Genomic DNA, 8,083 nt, shown 5'->3' on the forward strand with positions numbered 1-8,083 from the left:
CAAGCCCCGTGGCGGGCTCAGCCCTCAGCACAGAGTCTGCTTAAGCCTGTCTCTCCCTCTCCTTTGGCCCCTCCCTCTCTCTCAAATAAGTAAATAAATCTTTAAAAAAATAAATAAAATTAAATAAAGAGCTCACGGTAATCTGTTAAAACAACCTCTGGAAACTAATATGGAATCAATCCCTAGTATTTAATGGCTTGCCAGGAAATAGATGGTGCTTTATCTGCCTACTCTTCATTACCAATGAGTTGAAGAAAGACTAGGGATATTCAGCATTGCCCATACCATCATGCTTGAAGATCCAAGCAAAACCACAGCTCTGACCACTATTAATGGCTTCATCTTCATAAAGAAGGTTAACAATAATATACTTCATAATCCTGAAGAGGTAGATGTCCTTGTTAATAATTAAGGATTATGCTCTCTTTTCACCCACAGCTCTAAATGGTTTTATACAGCTTTATTAGGTTTATTTTCCAATGGTAACATGCCACAGGGGCATCGCTTGATCTAACAATTCAGTTATAGCAGGAGGTAATAGGTTCTCCAGAGAAACAAAAGCAACAGGATGTAAAGATTGAGATTGAGAGGGAGAGGGAAAAGATGAGAGAGAGATTGAGATTTATTTTAAGGAATTGACTAACATGATTTGGAGGCTTGGCAAGTCCAAAACCTGCAGGGTAAGCCAGCAGTCTGGAGACTCTGGAAGGAATTGCAATTTGAATCCAGTGGCAGTCGCTGGCAGAATTCTTTCTTGCTTGGGGAAGTGTGAGTCTTTTTCTATTAAGACCTAAACTCTACTGATTTAAATGTTAATCTTGGGATGCCTGGGTGGCTCAGATGATTAAACATCTGCCTTCAGCTCAGGTCATGATCCCAGGGTCCTGGGATCGAGCCCCACATCGGGCTCTGTGCTCAGCAGAGAGCCTGCTTCTCCCTCTGCCTGCCTGTCTTCCTACGTGTGATCTCTCTCTCTCTCTCTCTCTGTCAAATAAATAAATAAAATCTTTTTTTTATTTATTTTTATTTATTTGTAAAGATTTTATTTATTTATTTGACAGAGAGAGATACAGCCAGAGAAGGAACACAAGCAGAGGAAGTGGGAGAGGGAGAAGCAGGCCTCCCGCCGAGGAGGGAGCCCAATGCGGGGCTGGATCCCAGGACCCTGGGATCATGACCTGAGCCGAAGGCAGATGCTTAACGACTAAGCCACCCAGGCGCCCCTAAATAAAATCTTTTAAAAAAATAAAAATAAAAAATAAATGTTAATCTCACTAAAAGATACCTTCACAGAAACATCTAGAATGTTTGACCAAATATCTGAGTCCTGTGGTCTAGCCAAGTTGACACATCAACTATCACACAGTGTAAAAAGAACCACTGTCATTGTTCTGGATCTATGTGTAGAGTAAGAGCTCATCTCTTTGGATTTAATGTCATTCACTTTGGTCTCATGTCATTCAGTGATGCATATACTTTTTTATTCATGCTGTATTATCTTTAATTAAGTATAAAGACCTCCAATCATGTCACCTAGAGACCATTTTACCCACTGCTCTGTTTGGCCACCAGTCTCTTGTCTCTCTCTTCAGCAGTGATGAGGCAGATACCCTTTCCACAGGGAAGAGAAATCCATGGTTAACAAACTATTGCCTTTGCCAATAACAAAAATGTTGGAGTACCAGGTGGCAAAGCATTGGCGTCTTTCACGTGAACTACATCCAAAGAACCAGGATGTCTCTCTCTGTTGGTGATCACACCAATTCTTCCCAGGTTAGTACCTCCAGTTACCATACACAGATTACCAGTATCATACTTGATGAAATCAGCCATCTTTCCAGTCTCCAAATCAATCTGAATGGTGTCATTCACTTTGATGAGGGGATCAGGATAGTGGATGGTGCGAACATCATGGGTCGCCAGATGAGGGATTTCTTTTGTCCCCACAAAGATCTTTCTCACTTTGCCCAACTTACACTTGGCCTCCTCAGGTGTGATCCGATGAACAGCAAAGCAGCCCTTGGTATCATAGATCAGATGGAAATTCTTCCCAGTCTTGTCAATGCTGATGACATCCATCAGACCAGCAGGGTAGGTTACATCAGTTCAGACCATGCCATCAATCTTAAAACACTGCATACAGATCTTCTTTACTTCATCTCCTGTTAGGGCATACTTAAGTCTGTTCCTTAGGAAAATATTGAGAAGGAGACATTCTCTCTGCTTATGGGGACCAGTGGGTGGATGAGGGACAAACACACCAGTGAGTTTATCCAGCGTCCAATGCTTTGGAGCTGCTACATGCTTCAGATGCTTCTTGGGACCACGAGCCATGGCTGCGCTAGGCACAAAAAGCCAATGATGCATATACTTTTTTTTTAACCTGGTTTTCATTTTTAGGAGGAAAAGCAGCCTTCAACATCATCAAAATTTGGGCTCTTTTTGCCATAGTGACTAATGTATTTTATAACTACCTCATTAGTATAAAGGTATGTGGGAAAGTTTCTTCCTACACATTCATAGAGGAAGAAAATTTATGCTCATCTGCTTGTACAGACCTGAATCAAGAATCTAGAATCAAGAATCAAGAAAGGCTACTCTCAGGACCAGATCTTAAGGGAGCTAGAGAAGAGACCTAAGATGTGAAGATGTTTTCACCTAAAAGTTTTCAGCTGGTTTTATTTAGGACAGTCTAATCCATTTACTACAGAAAAGAAACATCAGAGTTCAGCTGTGGCAGACATAACCACAAGCTACTCATTCTGTTTCAGAACATGATGCTGTTTCTCCTGCCAGAGACAGAAATGATACTCATATCTTGGATCCAACTTCTAATCATGTGGCCATGAGCAGGAAAACTAAAGTCAGTCCTTGATGGGGCTGAGGAATGTCTTTGCCCTCGTGGCTTCCTGGTTTCTCAGGAATATCAGCTGGGCAAGGATATGAATCTCCAGCAAGAAAATCAAGGGGATAGTGAACTGAGCCAGCCAATAATCATAATCATGATTAATTAAATATCTATTTTGTACCAGGTGCTGTTCTGGATACCAGGGAGACAGGATGACAAAACATGACTCCTTCTCCTCAGTCTAGTGGGAGCAACGGGTGAGAGAGCTACCTGGAAAGAGTTGACAAACACAAAGGAGTGCGTGACTATCTGTGAGGGTCAAGAAGGTTTCACAGAAGAGGTGACTTTTGACCTTCACCTTGGAAGATGCTTTAGAGCTCAGCAGGAGGAGTAACAAGAATCAAAGGATTCCAGAAACTTGCAGTTTATTTTTTATTTACTCTTTTTAGTATTGATTATTGAAGTACTGAATATTCACTTAGAAAATATGCAATGTGCCAAAAAATTATAAAGAAGTAAAAAAAAAACGACTCCAAAACGTGACCCGTAACTCTGATAGCTGGAGGCAACCTTGTAGCAATAATTACTTTGCCATAATGCCTTCTTTCCTTTTTTTAATTTTAATATAAAATTGTGTTTACACTATATTTATAACTCTGTATATTGCTCATTCCCAAAACATATTCTATCACTAAAAACTTGTTAAACCAGTATTTGATAGCTTCTTAAAATCTTACTAGCTTTATCATAATATATGTAAGCATTAATCTATTGTGGATTTTTGTGCTCCCAATTTTCACTCATATAAAGGATGTCTTTGTGTGTAAATTTTGTCATATTTTAGAAGTAGAAATCCTGGATTAAAGTATATGAACATTATTAATGCTCTTGATAACTAGCCATATTGTTTTCTAGAAAGTTTACAATAATGTAAATTATCACTAGCAAAGTATAAAATGCCTTTCTTACCAAAGTCCTGTCAACATTGCATAGAATTTTTTTAAATGAATTTCAATAGATTCAGTAAAGTGTACTAATCTCAAATATATAGCTCAATAGAATAGCATAATTTTTAAATATTTGATAATTTAATAGGAAAAATTATATTTCTTTTATTTCTAGTAAAATTGAATGTTTTATTATGCTTATTAGACTCTTGAATTTGCTCTTTTGTGAACTGATGGTTCATGCTATTTATCTATTGAGGTCTGAGTGATTTTGAAAAATTTGAATGTTCTATTTATATTTGCTGTTGATATTTTTCTCAGCTTGCTGTTTTTTTCCCATTTTCTCTGTAAGGTTTTTTGACAATCAAAGCTTTTATTGTTTCTATTGTTTGTGTGGTCAACTTTTTCAATCTTTTCCTTTGTGGTTTCTTTCAAGTAGAATTCAAAATATTTTTTAGATTTCTTTGAGACTTTTTCTTTGACTCATGGATTATTTAGAAGTGTATTGTTTAAAATCCAGATATTTGGGGGATTATCCAGCTATCTTTATGTTATTTATTTCTAGTTTAATTTCATTATTATCTGGGCATATTATTTGTATGATTTCTGTACTTCTAAATTTATTAAGGTGTGTTTTATAACTGCAAATGTGGTCTATCTTGGTGAATAATCCATTTAAGATTGAGAAGAATGTGCATTCTGCTGATGTTGGATGAAGTATTCTATACATGTCAGTTAGATCCAGCTGACTGATAGCTCTGCTTAGGTTATCTGTATCCTTACTAATTTACGGCTTACTTGATATATCAGTTACTAACTGAGGGGCGATGGCCTCTCCAACTGTAATAGTGGATTTGTCTATTGCTCTTTTTAGTCTATCAGTCTTTTTTTTTTTTTCTGTTAAAGTTTTATTTAGTTGTTAGAGAGAGGAGAGAGAGAGAGAAAGAGAGAGGCAGGCAGAGGGAGAAGCAGGCTCCCCACCGAGCAAGGAGCCCAATGGGGGACTCGATCCCAGGGATCGTGACCTGAGCTGAGGGCAGATGTTTAACCCACTGAGTCACCCAGGCATCCCTCACTTCTATCAGTATTGACTCCTGTGTTTTAATGCTCATTGTTAGGTGCATATATGTTTAGAGTTGTTATGTCCTCTTGGAGAATTAAATCCTTTATCATATATATAATGCCCCATTTTATTCCCGATAACCTTCCTTGCTCATAAATTGGTTTTGCCTGAAATGAATGTAGATATACTCCAGCTTTCTTTGATTAATGTTAGCATGGTATGTCTTTCTCCATCCTTTACTTGTAATCTATCTGAGTGTTTACATATAAAATAGATTTCTTACAGTTAGGTCTTATTTTTTTAATCCACACTGACAGTCTCTGCCTTTAATTGGTGCATTTAGACCATTCACATTCAGACTTTCAAAGTAAAAACCCAGTAGGGTTCCTGGAGATAAAGACCACCAAAATGTGGGGACTCCCCCCAGACTGTGGTCCCAGGATTTTCCCACTCATATTAGTCCACAACTCAGGCTCTGGAAATTCATTCAAAATTACCATTTAAATCTTAAAAGTCTGTTAAGTGTCTGACTTCGGCTCAGGTCAAGATCTCAGGGTCCTGGGATTGAGCCCCGTGTTGGACTCCCTGCTCAGTGGGGAGCCTGCTTCTCCCTCTGCCTCTGCCCCTCCCCCTGCTTGTGTGCTCTCTCTCTCTCCCTCTCAAATAAATAAAATCTTAAAAAAAAAAAGATACAATATACCAACTTTAAGAAAAACACAATTTAAAAATGGGCAAAGATCTGAAAAAGACATTTAGCCAAAAGAGATCTCCAAATGACGAATAAGCACATGAAAAGATATCCAATACCATTTGTCTATAGGGAAATGCAAATTAAAACCACGGTGAGATACTACATCACACCCACTAGGATGACTATCAAAAAGATAGACAATAACTAGTGCTGAAAAGGAGGCAAAGGAAATGGAACCCTCATACATTGCTGGTAGAAATTAAAATCCTACAGCATATTTGTAAAACAGTTTGGCAGCTCCTCAAAAAGTTAAACATAGAGCAACCATATGACCCAGCAATTCTACTCTTAGTTATATAGCCAAGAGAATTTAAACCGTATGTTCATATAAAAACTAGTATGTGAATGTTCATAGCAGTATTACTCATAGTAGCTGAAAAGTGGAAAAACCCAAATATCCATCAACTGATGAATGGGTAAACAAAATGTTGTATATCAGTATAGTGGAATATTAGTCAGCTATAAAAAGTAAGGAAGTATTTTTTGTAAATTCCAGTGTGGTCAACATAGCGTGTTATATTAGTTTCAGGTGTACAATACAGTGATTCAACAGTTCCATATATTACTAGTGCTTATCATGATAAGTGTACTCTTAATCCCCATCACCTATTTCACCCACCCACCCCCACCTCCCCTCTGGAAACCATCAGTTTGTTCTCTATAGGTTTGAGTCTATACTTTGGCTTGCCTCTTTTTTTCTTTCTTTCTTTTTTTTTTCTTAAATTCCACATATGCGTGAAATCATGTGGTATTTGTCTTTATCTGACTTATTTCACTTAGCATTATACCATCTGGGTCCATCCATGTTGTTGCAAATGACAAAATTTCATTCTTTTCTATGCTGAATAATATTCAATTTTATACATATGCCATTTTCTTCACTGATCTATGGATGGACACTTGGGCTGCTTCCATAATTTGGCTATTGTAAGTAATGCTGCAATAAATATAGGAGTGTATACATCATTTTGAATCAGTGTTTTGTGTTGACCAGTAGTGGAATTACTGGATTATATGGTAATTCTATTTTAATTTTTTGAGGAACCTCCGTACTGTTTTCCACAGTGGCTGTACCAGTTTGCATTCCCACCAACAGTGCACGAGGGTTCCTTTTCTCCCCCACATCCTTGCCAACACTTGTTGTTTCTTGTGGTTTTGATTTTAGCCATTCTAATAAGTATGAGGTGAAATCTCATTGCGGTTTTGATTTGCATTTAAAAGGAATGAAATATTAATATATGCTAATACATGAATGAATCTTGAAAACACTCTGTTAAGTGAAAGAAGCCAGACACAAAAGGCTATCTACCATATGATTCTATTTCTATGAAATGTCCAGAATAGACAAATCCATAGAGACAGAAAGCAGATTAGTGGTTTCCAGAGGCTGGGGGAGTGGGAAATGGGGAATGACAACTAGTGAATACAGAGCTTTTTTGGGGGGCTGATGACATGTTCTGGAATTCAACAGTGGCAAAATTGGGTGAATATACTAAAATCTAAAGAGTTATACTTTTAAAAATCAACAAATTAAGAAAGATAAGATTCAAACTGTACTATGGACTGTCCTCACCATTTTCCTCCAAAGAAAGGAGGATGACACATGATACGTATGCTCTTTATAGAGAAACTAAGGCACCAAGTGGACAGCCAAGCTGCCATCATCTTGATCAGAAATTATTGGGCACCAGCTTTAGGTAGGACATGTATGAACCATGTCCTTACAGAAGGTAATGCAGGAAAGAACATTCTCTCCCTTCATCACGTGGGGGTTCCAGGATTAACACAGAGGTCATTTCTATTAAAATAAACCACTAACAGAAGCTCAGTTGACTTTGACCACTTATTTAGAAAACTGCAGGCTTATTGTGATTTCTTGTATCAGAATTGGCTCTTAATGCAGCTGAAAACATTAGATCTACTCTGTGCTCACCACTTGTATAGCTACACAGAGTAGCCCCCATTTCCATGGGCAAATGGAATAAAATTCCAGAAGTCAGACTTGAGCAACAAACACCTACCACAAGTGATGCTTTTTTGTTTGTTTGTCCAGGTCAAAGAACCAATGCTTCAGCATGAGGTTTTTTTTTTAAACTGGGAAGGGAAGAGAGGCTACCTCATTTCCCATTCCTGAGGAAAACAATGTTAGAAAAGAAGAGCAAAAGTATGGCTTGAATCTTATTTTTCTTATTTTATTGATTTTTAAGTGTACAACTCAATAGATGTTATGTATTCACAAAGTTGTGCCCCTAATTCCAGAAATTTTCATTGCCCACAAAAGAAACCCTATACCCCCTAACAGTCATTAAAGCACTGAAGAAAATGCACATGGTGTCAGCATGAAGATTCCCTCACAGCACAGTGAGAGACTGTAATATGTCTGACCTGCATTCACAGGTGCTGGAGGGGAGAGAGCCCCACCTGAGCCCCTCCTGAGGGAACAGCCATGTGTAAGTTGTATCAGTGACTCAAAA

At 38.0% G+C, this 8,083-nt stretch overlaps 1 pseudogene; it reads right to left on the reverse strand.

Moving 5' to 3' along the window:
* Window positions 1-1,545: 1,545 nt before the first annotated feature.
* LOC116628424 lies at window positions 1,546-2,349 on the reverse strand (annotated as a pseudogene).
* Window positions 2,350-8,083: the final 5,734 nt, after the last annotated feature.

The sequence above is a fragment of the Phoca vitulina genome, unplaced genomic scaffold (assembly GCF_004348235.1).
Source record: "Phoca vitulina isolate PV1807 unplaced genomic scaffold, GSC_HSeal_1.0 scaffold3, whole genome shotgun sequence".
In the NCBI taxonomy this organism is placed as follows: domain Eukaryota; kingdom Metazoa; phylum Chordata; class Mammalia; order Carnivora; family Phocidae; genus Phoca; species Phoca vitulina.